Here is a 14,232-nt window from a genome sequence, read left to right on the forward strand (position 1 = left end):
CAATCAAGTCCCCCTCCCTCATCAGCTCCAAGAGCAGTCAGGGTTCCCTGCCCTGTAGGAAGCCCAAGGACCTCCCACCTCCTTCCAGGTCTAGTAAGGTGAGCATCCAAACAGCTTAGGCTCCCACAAAGCCAGTACATGCAGTAGGATCAAAACCCAGTGCCATTTTTCTTGACTTCTCAGCAGTCCTGATTTAGTAATACTGATATCATTTGTTACACCAGAGTGGTTATTTTATTAGTTTAGTGAATATTTATGTGCTTTTTGAATGAGATCCTTTTCACAACATCTTTATTGCTTCTTGAAACACTTTATTTAATCATTAAGAAATATGAAGACCTTATAAATCATAAGAAGGGAAAGGAAATACAAGTCAGGAATTTGGTATAGGCTGCTCTGACTTCACAGGAGAAAAGACAATTCATTTAAAAGAAATGGTGATTTATATATGACATTGATTCCATGGTTAAGAGGATATGATGCATCATTCTATTCCTCCTGTCATCTGTGCAGATAGACATGAAAGCAAAAATTAAAACATGATTGAACAGACAGTAAAGATTTCATCATTGAGAGTTCATGGATGCAAAAATATATATAACAATATAATGAGTATACATAAATGATGGTACACAAACAGGTCCTATCCTAGAAATCACCAATACCTTGTACTGTGGAAACTATAGAAGCACTGTCAACAGAAAATAATGATATTCTGTGCCCTTACATGAAAATTTATATTGAGTGGTTTCAAGGAATATGCTGAAAATATCAACATCATTTTACCATATCTGTGACAAATAATACCCCACAATCATAAGTTATATAAGATTTTTACAAATAGCAAGGCAGACTCTCTTGATGAAGTATTCTTCTATGTAAGCATATTAGCAATTGTGAATTAGATAAAATTCTTCATCTTTTTATAAATAAAGATATTTTATCCTTCATTTCTATCTCTGTAATATTTTCTCTTTTAAAAGACATATGATACCCAGTCTTGATTTTGCTAATTTTCAGTTCACATTTTCCTTGGTGACATACTTATCTCTAATTTTTATGTAATAAGCACAAATCATGGCCTTTGTTTCTACTCACCTCCAGAAAGTCATTATTGAGGACAAATATCTGCAAAAGAATATGAATGGGGTAAGGATTAACAGAAACGTTTTCATAGGAATATAATAACAGATCCCCAAGGATTATTTCTGGAAATAGCAACTGAAAGATTGCATACGAATCCATATAATCTGAATCAGGGATCTTACTGAGTAGATATATAGGCAGATAGATAGATAGATAGATAGATAGATAGATAGATAGATAGATAGATAGAGTTAGATTCGTTATGTATATATATATATTATGTATATGTTATATAAATACATGAATTTATGAGAGAGAGGGAGAGAGAGGGAGGGAGAGAGAGAGAGAGGGAGGGAGGGAGGGAGGGAGGGAGAGAGAGAGAGAGAGAGAGAGAGAGAGAGAGAGAGAAAGAGAGAGAGAGAGATTCTGTGGCCAAAATAATATTCATTGGGGTTACCTGTAGCCAGAACTTCTCTAATGTTTTCTTTTGGAATGTTTTGTTCCTTAACAAATTCTTCAAGTTTTTCATATTGTTCAGGAGTCAAAGGTTTACCTTTTCCTACAGTTTATTAAACACAGTGTCAAAGACATGTTCAAGAAATATGGAGAAATTATATTGCTTCTTTATTATCCCTGCATCACATGCAATAGAAAGTCCCAACTGCTTCAAAAGATCTATCCTAGGTATATCAATACAGACAGTGATAATTTTCCCCAAATTCCATTTTCAGTGTTTTATGAGGTATGCAAAAATAAAGCAGCTTCTTTAGGGAATTCTCACATCTCAAGCCTATGTATTTTCAAAAATATAACACTAAAGAATCATGAATGCTTATCAATGGCAGCTTCACATTTCTCCTGAGTCTATACTCTAGAGTTTATGATTTCTTTAGTACACACTTGATCAAATGACACTCAAAATGTTTTAAATTTCAGACAAATAGTATTTAGTCTTTTCTTTCTAGTAAGGAAACATGAACATAAACACTTCCAATAACATTCACCATCACCAATACTCTTCAATGACCATACAACTCAAATTACAAAATAAGGTAAAAGTTGGTCCACACAACAAGCATATTGTCATTTAGTGGAGATGAGTTTGGAAACACCACAATTCTGTTTGGAGTGTGAATCTGACTTAACCTCGATTTTCAGTGTGCTACTTCTCTTACTACATCAGAAAACCCACTACCATTCTTACCAACAAGAAAAATCAGGTTAGTTGTCTGGCCAGCTCTATCCACATTCTTACTGGTAAAGACTATGTTCTCTGGTGTTACATGCACAGGTTCATATCTGTTGTCACCTTCAACTGTAATAACAGAAATATTTCAAACTCAGTGCCACTCATTTTTCTACTTTGTTTGGCATCACCTGTTGACTAAACATTAATATTGATCCTGACTGTAGCAATCATCTCTGATTCACTATCATTTAACACATGTTGGCAAAGGTATTCTTGTAGTCATTCATTTTGCATATCCAATCATAATATGAGAACCAATCATTTCCACTCTTTAAACCCGATAGTGAATCCAAGGTTCATACAATTTCCTTTTTTCTGAATTCCTTGTGTCAAGACCTATGGGATCACTCTGTTGGGTAATCCTTCCCCTTTCAACCAGATCCAAAAAGACACTTGTCAGTTTTCTGAACTGAAAACTTTGATGTCATACCATAGTAATACTTGGTGGGAGAATTGATACATATGCTAAAAAGAACATACTAATTAGACATCTGCACAAAATTTTATTCTTGTTAGATTATAGATAGAAAAGATGTAAGAATCAACATTTTAAGTTTACCAGACATTCATAGTGTGTGTGTTCTCTCTCTGTGTGAGAGTTTTTCTGTTTGCATTCTCTCTCTGTCTCTCATCATCATCATCATCATCATCATCATCATCATCATCTCTCTCTCTCTCTCTCTCTCTCTCTCTCTCTCTCTCTCTCTCTCTCTCTCTGTGTGTGTGTGTGTGTGTGTGTGTGTAGTATTTTATCTTAAAGACATTTATTAAGTTATAAAAGTGGTTCATGGAAAAATAAAATGAATTTATTATCTAGTAAATTTCTATTACTTCACTACTTTATAATGGTCATGTAAACTTAAGAAAACAATAAAGTTGGCAGAAGAATGTGCCCTCCCTTCATTCAAGATCTAAACAAAGATCATCCTACGCATACTTCAGTCCAATATTTTTACTGTTATTTTAAAAATGTTTACAAAATTGAAGGAGTCTGTCTGAATTTTTTAAACAGATTTTCCCTAACTGCCTTTCAAAATTGAAGTTTATCATTTAATGATGTAAATTTTATGATCGCTACAAAGTAAGAGAATAGGAAACTTTAAAATAGGACCATTAATTTAAAATTTCCCTGAATCCAGAATGACAGTTCAGGCCTGTAATATGAGTGCTTGTCAGCCTGAGGCAAGAAGTTTTCAATGATGTTTGAGGCCACTGAGACCTATCAGTGAGTATCAGGCCTGTCTGATGACAAACAGAGATATTGTATGAAATCAGCATTATTTGTCATAGCCAGAACCTAGAAACAACGTAATTAGCCCTTTTCAGGAGAATGGATAAGAAAAATATAGTACATTTATACAATGGAGTACTACATAGCAGGGAAAATGACATCTTGAAAGTTGCAGGCAAATAAATACATCTAGAAAATATTATATTGAGTGAGGTAACCCAGACCCAGAAAAACAAATATCATGTGTACTCACTCATAGGTGCTTTTTAGACATAAGGAAAAGAAAAACTACCCTACAATTCACAATCCCAGAGAACCTAGACAACAAAGAGGACCCTAAGAGAGACTGGCATAGATACAATCTACATGGGATATACAAAAAGACCAGATCTGAGAAAAATGGGAGCATGGAAAAAAAATGGGAGCATGGACAACAAAGGAGAGGGTAGAAGGGGTTGGGCTAGGAAGGGAGGGGAGCAGAGAAAAATATATAGCCTAATAATAACAAATTTAAGAAAAGAAAAAACACTGAATATTATATAGAAATAAATTTTCATGCAGGAAACTATTTGGAGACCTTTTGTTAGCATAATTACTTACATCTTCAGGTTCAGTGTTCTTCTCCATGTAAACTTCAGATGACCTACATTCTACTCTGACTTTGTAGCATATCTCAGTTGGTTGGAAGAACTGATGAATTTCCAAGTAACTAATATTGTTCTAGGTCCATGTACCTATCAGTACCTTAAGTGTCAGCATGAATGTGCTCACTCAAAATGCTTCTGTTCGTAGAGGAAGCTCCCAGACCCATACTTACACTGGGTTCTGTATTTGCCATCTTCTTGCCTATACCCAATGGCTTTGGTCTCTTAACATTGGCCATTCGCACTAAAAATCAAACAGAGGATCCCTGGTTTATACTTTATAACCTTTAATTCATATTAAATATCTTTAAGTATTATAATGAACTTGATGATATAATAAAATCTATGAACAGTGTACAGAGCTGTAACAGAAGTACCTATGCTTACCTCACTTCTCTTAATTCTTGTTTAGAAAATAGCATCCTGTTTGTAATCATACACATGACTTTTTTTATTTGTGGCAATTTTACCAAGTGCTATGAATTCTCTGATGGCTTCCTTATTCAAATTTCACTATTCACTGCGTATGGTTTTCAATATCTTAATTCTCATGTTCTAATCCAATGATAACATGTACATAGTTTCATATGCACGTGTTTTAAGTGATTTAATTGATAACCTAAAACTGACATTCATAGCTAGAAGAAAGAAATGGTTGTAAGCTTTGTAAGTTCTTATGCTGTTATGCAACCTTTCAATGAACATAATCATCTAAATGGCAAAAAGTGTTTTTGAAAGTAGAGCATCAAAGAAAGGGGTTTGCAAATTAGATTTGTCTAATTTGTTTGTGAAAGACTTTTTATGATGTCATTGACTAAATAATATAACATATACGATTATGAACCAAATGTTCACACTTACCCTTCAACTTACTAGAAATGAGATTCTTAGAGTCTCTTGCATCTAATATTAGAGCACAAAATTCAACCACAGTCCTCCAACCAAAAGGATTTCTAAGGAAACACTCAGGGAATTGAAGACAGTATCAAACATCCATGTAATACCGGGAGCTAACCCATCTCGGAATAAAATAATCACATTGCCAAAGATGAGGCCTTAAATTTCATGACCAGAAACAGAACATTCCCCTGGAAGTTTGACAACATAAATGCTGAGAAATGGAAATATTCTACTCAGTTTACATAGTTGACAATTTGCTTACTTGACATAAAATGTGACTCTCATTTGACTACATGCTTCACTACAAGTAATTTCACGAATATAGAGTCTCAGAGGTCCTTCTTCCTCTATCTTGTCAACATTGTCAGCAGCGATGGCAATGGTAACCCACTTTCCTTCAAGCTGAAAAAAACAACCAAGTCCCTGGGAATGTGAGTTGGTACTCGCGTCTCTTATCTGAATCTTTAGAAATACATAAGCTAACAAGAAATATAAAATAAAAAATATTTTGTTTATTAGTTAAAAATTATGTTTCTAGGGATGTAGAATAACACAGGGTAATACGATGACTCAATTTACATAGCATTTGGTACCAGTGACTTTTTGGAACTACTCATGTGCTGGCCTCTTAAGCTCTGAAATTCAACCCGTTGTATCCTTCTTTCAATTGTTTCATCCTAGAAAAATCTTATTTAAAAAGTGCACATGTGTGAAAGCCAGAAAGGTTATTTCATGAATATGGACTTGCACGGACAAACTGAATGAAACATCACATCCACAGAAATATGCTGTTGAAGAACATCAAACCTGTTCACAGACCAAATGAATTTACCTCAGCATAAGCGTGAGCCAGACCAAATGCCAAAGCCAGCAGCAGAAACTTTAACATGGTGGTACCTGCTTTTGCTCTTTGGTAGAAGCTCAAATTAAGATATTGCTGTGAAGGAACTGAACTGACAAAGCTTTTTATACAGTTAGTTAGAGGGAGTTTCATGGAATCAACCAATGGTTCTGTGCCACAACAACCTGCATCTGTCCAGTATTTGCTCTTTGGCCCTGGTGAATGGCACATTATCTCATATCCCTAAACTAATAAGATTAGGCTAAAGGTCGGGTTCTGTTGGGATGACGAATTGAGCGTTCCTGTCAGAAAGAAAGAACTATCCTTGTGAAAGCATTAAAGCAATTGTTTAGACTCCACAACTCTACTGGTGGGTAAATGTCAATATCCATATGAACATGTTGTATCTGATTCGTCTAATCAATGCTGCCTTTTAAAATACATTCTGCTATGTTCAGCTAGTCCGGATTTATCCCATGCTTTTTCAGACCTAGGCCAGCTGGCCTTGGTGAGATCCCAATAGAAAATCCCCATTGTCTTAGTGTGTGGGTGCACCCCTCGTGGTCCTGAGTTCCTTGCTCGTGCTCCGTCTCCTTCTGCTCCTGATTTGGAACATAGCGGACAATGAGGAATACTGAGAATTCAAGAACAATTGCAGTGGGTTTTTGATCCTACTGCACGTACTGGCTTTGTGGGAGCCTAGGCAGTTTGAATGCTCACCTTACGAGACCTGGATAGAGGTGGGCAGTCCTTGGGCTTCCCACAGGTCAGGGAACCCTGATTACTCTTCGAGCAGATGAGGTGGGGGGACTTGATCGGGGGAGGGGAGGGAAATGGGAAGCGGTTGTGGGGACGAGGCAGAAATCCTTAATAAATAAATAAATTAAAAACCAAAAAAAAAAATAAAAAATAAAATACATTCTGAATCTAAGCATAACACTGTGCAGTTACATGAATTTCAAACTGTGGCCTGAGAAATATGAGTCAAAATAATCACATTCTTAGAAGATAAGATGATAAAACTGAAGAAGGTTTTCCTGTACGGATACTGATATATCCTGTGCTACCTTTAAGTCTTCTATATTGACTACTTTATTCTTCCAGCACATGGAATTCAAAGGCTATGGTACATAACTACAAGAGAATCACCAAAACTTAACTGTATAAGTAATAGAAAATAAATGCTACTAGCTGTCCACTGGGAATAAAAACAGGTCTCATTAATAAAAAGATGCCAAATCAGTATTTGGTTCTTCTGTGTAATACTCCACTGTGTAAATGAACCACTTTAGGCTGTTTCCAGGTTTTGGCTATGACAAAAATGTGATATGAACATAGCTGAGCACATATTTTTTGTTTGATTAAGCATTCTTTGAGTATATACCCAAAAATGCTATTGTTGAGTCTTGAGGTAATTTGTTTCTTAATTTTCTGAGTAATAACCATACTGATATCAAAAGAGGTTGTAGCAGTTTAAATACACACCAACAATGGAGGAATGTTCCCATTACCCAACATCCTCTCCATCATAAGTTTTCATTAGTGTTTTTGTTTTTTTTTTTATTTTGGCCATTGTTACAGGTGGAAGATGGAATCTGAGAGTCATTTTAATTTGCATTTCTCTGAAGACTAAGTATGTTGAGCACTTCCTAAGTGTCTCTCAGCCATTTTAAATTCCTCTGTTGAAAGTTCTCTGTTTAGGTCTGTATTCCATTTTTAACTGGGATTATTTGTTCTTTTGATGACCAATTTATTGAGTTCTTTGTGTATATTTGAGGCCAGCCTTCTATCCTATGTGGAGTTTGTGACAATCTTTTCCCATTTTGTAGGCTGCAGTTTTGTCTTGTTGACCGTGTCCTTTGCTTTAAAGAAGTTTCTCAGACTCAGGAGGCCCCATTTATTAATTTTTTTTTCTCTTAGTGTCTGTGCTGCTGGGGTTACATTTAGGAAGCGGTCTCCTGTGTCAATGTGTTCTAGTGTACTTCCCACATTAGCCTCTATGGGATTCAGTATGGATAGTTTTATCCCTTTGGGCTTGAATTTTGTGCATGGCTGTAGGAGCAGGTCCCAGGTGGCTTACACCCGAATTAATCACACCGAAACTATGTGGTTTAAAACACTGCTTGGTGCATTAGCTCCAGTTTCTTATTGGCTAACTCTTACACTAACTTAATCCACTTCTAGTAACCTGTGTATCACCACTTAGCAGAGGCTTACTGGGTACAATTCCAAGCTTCTGTCTCTGGGGGTTCCATGGCGTTCCTCTGACTTTGCCTTCTTCCTCCAAGAACTCAGTTCTGTCTTGTTGCTGGGATTTTGATTGATATTGTGTTGAATCTGTCGAATGCTTTAGGTAAGATTGCCATTTTTACTATGTTAATACTATCTGCACAGAAACATGAAAGATATTTTCATTTTCTGGTGTCTTCTACAATTTCCTACTCCAGAGATTCAAAGTTTTTGTCATGCAGGCCTTCCACTTGTTTGGTTATAGCTGCTCCAAGATATTTTATGCTATTTGTAGCTATTGTGAATGGTGACATTTTTCTGATTTTTTCTCAGTCCATTTATCTTCTGTGTAAATTAGGACTACTGATATTTTTTAACTTAATCTTGTATCCTGCTGCATTGCTGAAGGTGTTTATGAGTTGTAGAAGGTTCTTGGTAGAATTCTTGAGTCCCTTATGTAGACTATCCTATCATTAGTAAATAGTGAGAGTTTGACTACTGCTTTTCTGATTTGTATCCTCTTGATCTTTTGTTGTCTTATTGTTCTAGTCAGAACCTCTTGAATAGATATGAAGAGAGAAGACAACATTGTCTTGTTTCTGATTTCAATGATATCATTTTGAGTATCTCTCTATTTAGTTTGTGTTGGCTGTTGGATTGATGTATATTACTTATTATTTATTTATTTATTTATTATTTTTCGGTATATTCCTTGTATCCTGTTCTCTCCAAGACCTTTTTCATGAAGGGATGTTGAATTTTGTGGAAGGCTTTTTCAGCATCTAATGAGATGATCATGTGGTTTTTATTCAGTTTGTTTACATGTTGGATTACATTGACAGATTTTCATATGTTGACCCATCCCTGCTTTTCTGGGATGAAGCCTACTTGATCATGGGTGAATAATTTTTCTGATGTGTTCTTTGTCTTGTTTTGCCAGTATTTTATTGAGTATTTTTGCATCAATGTTCATGAGTGAGACTGCTCTGTAATTTTCTTTCTTAGTAATGTCCTGGTGTCGTTTTCGGTATCAGAGTAGTCATAGCCTTAGAAAAGAGTTTGGCAATGTTACTTCTGTTTTCATTGTGTGGAACAATATGAGAGTGTTGGTATTAGTTTTTTTTGGCAAACTTGTTGATATCTGCACTGAAACAATCCAACCCTGTGCTGTTTTTGGTTGGGAGAACTTTGATGACTGTTTCTATTTCTTTAGCAATTATAGGTCTATTTAATGTGCTTGTCTGACCTTGATTTAACTTTGGTAAGTGATATTTATCCAGAAATTTGTCCATTACCTTTTGTTTTCCAATTTGGGGCAGTACATGTTTTCAAAGTATGACCTTATGATTCTCTGGATTTCCACCATGTCTGATATTATGTCCCCATTTTCCTTTCTGATTTTATTAATTTGGATATTCTCTCTATACCTTTTGGATAGTTTGGATAAAGTTTTGTCTATTTTGTTGATTTTCTGTTAGGACCAACACTTTGTCTCATTGATTATTTGTTTTGTTTCTTTTGTTTCTATTTTTTGATTTCAGCTCTCAATTTGATTATTTCCTGCCAACTAGTCCTCTTGGGATAGTTTGTTTCTTTTTGTTCAAGAGCTTTCAGGTGTCCTGTTAACTTACTTCTGTGGGATTTTTTCTGCTTCTTCGTGTAGGCATTTAGTGTTATGAACTTTCCACGTAACACTGCTTTCATTGTGTCCCATAAATTTTAATATGTTGTTTGGTGACTTTCAATGAATTTTAGGAAGTATTTAATTTCTTCCTTAATTTTTTCCTTGACCCATTGACGATTCACGTGAGCATTGTTTAATTTCTGTGTGTTTGCCAGATTTTTTAATCCAGCGTTGCTGTTGAATTCTAATTTTAAGTAATCTTCATCTTATAAGATACATGGGATTATTCCAATATTTTTTTTTATCTCGTGAGGTCTGCTTTGTCTGACCTAGTATGTGGTCAATTTTTGAGAAGGTTTCATTAGTTTCTGAGAAGAAGGTATATTATTGTATGTTTGAGTGGAATGTTCTATAGGTATCTGCTAAGTCCATTTGAGTTCTAACATGTTTGTTCCCTTATTTCTGTGTTAATTTTCTTTCTGACAGACCTGTCCAGTGCTGGAATGGGGTGTCAAAGTCTCTCACTTTAGTGTGTTGGTTTTGTTGTGTGACTTACACCTTAGTACTGTTTCTTTTACATATGAGGGTGCCCTCATATTTGGGGCATAGATGTTTAGTATTCGGATTTCCTCTTGATGGATTCTTTTCCCGTAACTAATATGAAATGTTCTTCTTTGTCTCTTTTGGTTTATTTTAGTCTGAGGTTTATTTTGTTAGATATTAGAATAGCTACATCAGATTGTTCCTTATTTCCATTTTATTGGAATTTTTTTCCAAATACTTTATTCTGAGGCAATGTCTGTCTTTGAGGTTGAGGTGGGTTTCTTGTATGCCGTAGAAGGATGGATTGTCTTTTCATATCCAATCTGCTAACCTGTGTCTTTTTATAAGTGAGTTGAATCCATATATATTGTGGGATATTAATGACCAGTGATTGCTAGTTACTTTTTTTTAAAAATTTTCATTGTTGGCAATGTTATTGTGTGTGTTTTCCCCTTCTTTGGGGTTTGTTTTAGTGAGATCATCTATTGACTGTGTTTTGTGGTTGTAGCTAACTTCCTTGGGTTGGAGTTTTCCTTCTACTATTTTGTGTAGTGATGGGTTTGTGGCTAGGTAATGGTTAAATTTGGTTCTTTCATGGACTATCTTGTATTGTCTGTGTATGTTGATTATAAATTTTCCTGGACATAGTAGTCCGGGATGGCATACATGGTCTCTTAATACCTGTCTCTTAACTCCTGACCAGGACATACTGGCTTTCATTGAGAAATCAGATGAAATTGTGATAGGTCTGCCTTCATATGTTACTTGGCCTTTTCCTTTGCAGCTCTTAATATTCTTCCTTTATTCTGCATGCTTAGTGTTTTGATTATGATGTGTAGGGGATTCTTTTTATATCTAGTCTATTTGGTGATCTATATGCTTCTTGTACTTTCATAGGCATATCTTTCTTTGGGCTGGGAAAATTTTCTTCTATGATTTTGTTGAATACATTTTCTGTGATTTTCAGTTGGACTTCTCCTTCTTCTATCCCTATTATTCTTAAGTTTGGTCTTTTCATGGTGTCTCATATTTCATGTTAAGCTTTTGTAAGATTTAATGTTTACTTTGATCAATGAGTCTATTTCTTCTATAATGCATTCAGTGCTTGAGATTCTCTCTTCCATTTCTTGTATTCTGCTGTTTATGTTTCCATTTGTGGTTCCTGATCATTTTCTCATAATTTTCATTTTTATAATTGCCTGGGATTGTGTTTTCCTTATCTTTTCTATTTCCATTTTCAAGTCTTGAATCATTTGTTTCATCTCTTTGATTACTTTTTTCTTGGTTTTCTTTAAGAGATTTGTTGATTTCTTCCAATTATTTGTTTTTCTTTTCCTCTGTTTCTTTGAGGGAATTTCTCAATTCTTCTTTAAGGGCTGAAAACATTCTTCTACAGTTATATTTTAGGATGTTTTCTTCTGCTTCATCGACATTTGTGTGTTCGTCTTGCTGTTATAAGGCCAGTAGTTTTTGTTGGTATTGTGTTGTTCTTTGTGGTTTTGAGTGTTGTCTATTCATCTTTTCCTGATTGATGTAACTGGGCTGTTTCTCTGGTGATCAATCTTTCAAGTGTCAGTAGATCAAATGCTCAGGTGGTAGCTCCTCATGGTACAGTCAGTGCCATGATTCCAGACCCCCAGAGGTCAGTTGGTGTTCCCAGAATTTGCCCAGCCTTCCTGGAAGTCACTCTGAAATCCTGAGGGTCATTTGGGCTGTTGCAATGGAGATTGCTTGCTTGGGGCTGCTCCCACTGAGGTTGCTGCCTTGGGCCTGCTCTAACAGAGGTTGCTAGCTCAAGCCAGCTCCTGTAGAGGTTGCTAGCTCAGGCCTGCTCCCAGGCAGGTTCTCGCTGACTCAAGCCCAGTCCACAGAGGTCTCTGACTTGGGCCTGTGACTCCCTTTCACCTGCTCCTGTGGAGATCGCTTCCTTGGCCCTGCTCCAGCGGTGGTCACTGGCTCAGACCTGTTCCTCCGATGTCCCTGGCTTGGGCCTACTTCCAAGGAGGACACTGACTTGGGTCTGCTCCCTCAGGGTCCATGGCTTGTGTCAAATCCCGCAGAAGTCTCTGATGTTGGCCTGATTCCTCAGTAGCTGCTCTCTTGTACCTGCTTCTGTGAAAGTCATTGTGTCAGGCCTGCTCTGGTGGAGGATACTGGATCAGTCCTGTTCTGATGGAGGTTGCTGGCTCAAATCTATTCCCACAGATGTCCCTGTCTTAGGCCTGCTAACTCAGAGGTCCCTGACTTGTGCCCAGTCATGCAGAGGTCTCTGGCTGGTCCTGCTCTCTCAGTGGTTGCTCCCTTGTACCTGCTCCTGTGGAGGTTGCTGCCTCAGTCCTGCTCAATTGGAAGTCACTGACTCAGGCCTGCTGTTGTGGAGGCTGTAGGCTCTGGATTTAATATTTTCTATAATGTTTGGATTCTTAATATTTTGAAATAATGTAAGCAATAATAAAAACGTAATATATGCTTCATTACATTAATTTAAACTGGTTAACTAAACATTGCTACAATTTATTTATACTTGCTCACACGGAAATATATGAAGATATGGTTATGACTTGTGTTTTAGAGATTGGATCATCATTCACATCCAAATACATGCTTCTCTTCAAATTTAGAAAAGCATAGATTATGCAATTCATATAAGAATATTTCTTAAAAATGGCTGACTATTGGAAAAGTATTAGGAGAAAGTTAATTCACTTTTAGTGTTCATGTGGTTTTTTTCCTGTTATCAGTGAATCAAAGTAAGTGAAGAAATCCACTTACATTCTTAATTCAAATTGATGATACACTTTTCTGTTTGTTGACCTTTTCAAACCAAATAGATCACTCATTTACTACTGTTTCTTAATAACTTTCCTACAGACTTCCTTGACATGATGGTCAAAATCAATACTGACAGAAAAAAAGAATGTGTTAGAAATATCTTTGCCCATAAATCTCTCCTGTTCTAGTGATACTATCCTCCACATCCTACATTGTTTTCATGGCAGTATGGAAGACTTTCAGTTTTGTGAGGGTACAGTTGCCAATAATTTGCCTCCATTCTTTGGCAAATGGTATCCTGTTTGGAAAATCCTGACCAACACCTACAACTTGTAAGATATTGCCTATCTTTTCTTTCTTTTTTTTTTTTTGCCTATGTTTTCTTCTAGTGTTTCTACTGTTTCAGGATTCAGATTGTGGTCTTGATCCTCATGTATATAATTTTTGTGCAAAGTGTTAGATTGGATTCAATTTCATTGTACTGCAAGTAGATTCCCAGTTTTCTCAGCGGAATTCCTTGAAGATGCAGCCTTTTCTCCAGTGTAGGTGTTTTCCCTTTTCGTTTTTATTGATTTTTCTTGAGCTCTACATTTTTCTCTACTCCCTTCCCTGCCTCTCCCCTCCCCTTCAACCCTCTTCCAAGGTCCCCATGCTCCTAATTTACTAAGGAGATCTTGTCTTTTTCTATTTCCAATATAGCTTAGATCTATGTATGTCTCTCGGTGTCCTCATTGTTGTCTACGTTCTCTGGGATTGTATTTTGTGGGCTATTTTTCTATGCTTTATGTTTAAAAAGCACTTATGACTGAGTACAGGTGATAATTGTCTTTCTGTGTCTGAGTTACCTCACTCAAAATGATGTTTTCTAAGTGGATCCATTTTCCTGTAAAAGTCAAGATGTCATTATTTTTTTTCTGCTGTGTAGTACTCCACTGTGTAAATGTACCACATTTTCCTTATCCATTCTTTGGTCGAGTGTAGGCCCCTATTACTATATGGTATGGCAGCCAGGCTATAAAGTCATAGTCAGTATTTAAAGTGGTCAAGTTACCTTCCAGACAGGCTGGTGCTAACCTAACAAAAGGTCGGGATGTTGTTTATTTGTAATTTGGA

General features: G+C 36.3%; 1 pseudogene; it reads right to left on the bottom strand.

The window, feature by feature from the left end:
* Positions 1–1,111: 1,111 nt before the first annotated feature.
* On the bottom strand, positions 1,112–5,999 carry LOC121444884 (annotated as a pseudogene).
* Between the last annotated feature and the right edge of the window lie 8,233 nt (positions 6,000–14,232).

This window comes from Microtus oregoni, unplaced genomic scaffold (assembly GCF_018167655.1).
Source record: "Microtus oregoni isolate MIOR12 unplaced genomic scaffold, Mior012 000145F_ref0000173, whole genome shotgun sequence".
Lineage (NCBI taxonomy): Eukaryota > Metazoa > Chordata > Mammalia > Rodentia > Cricetidae > Microtus > Microtus oregoni.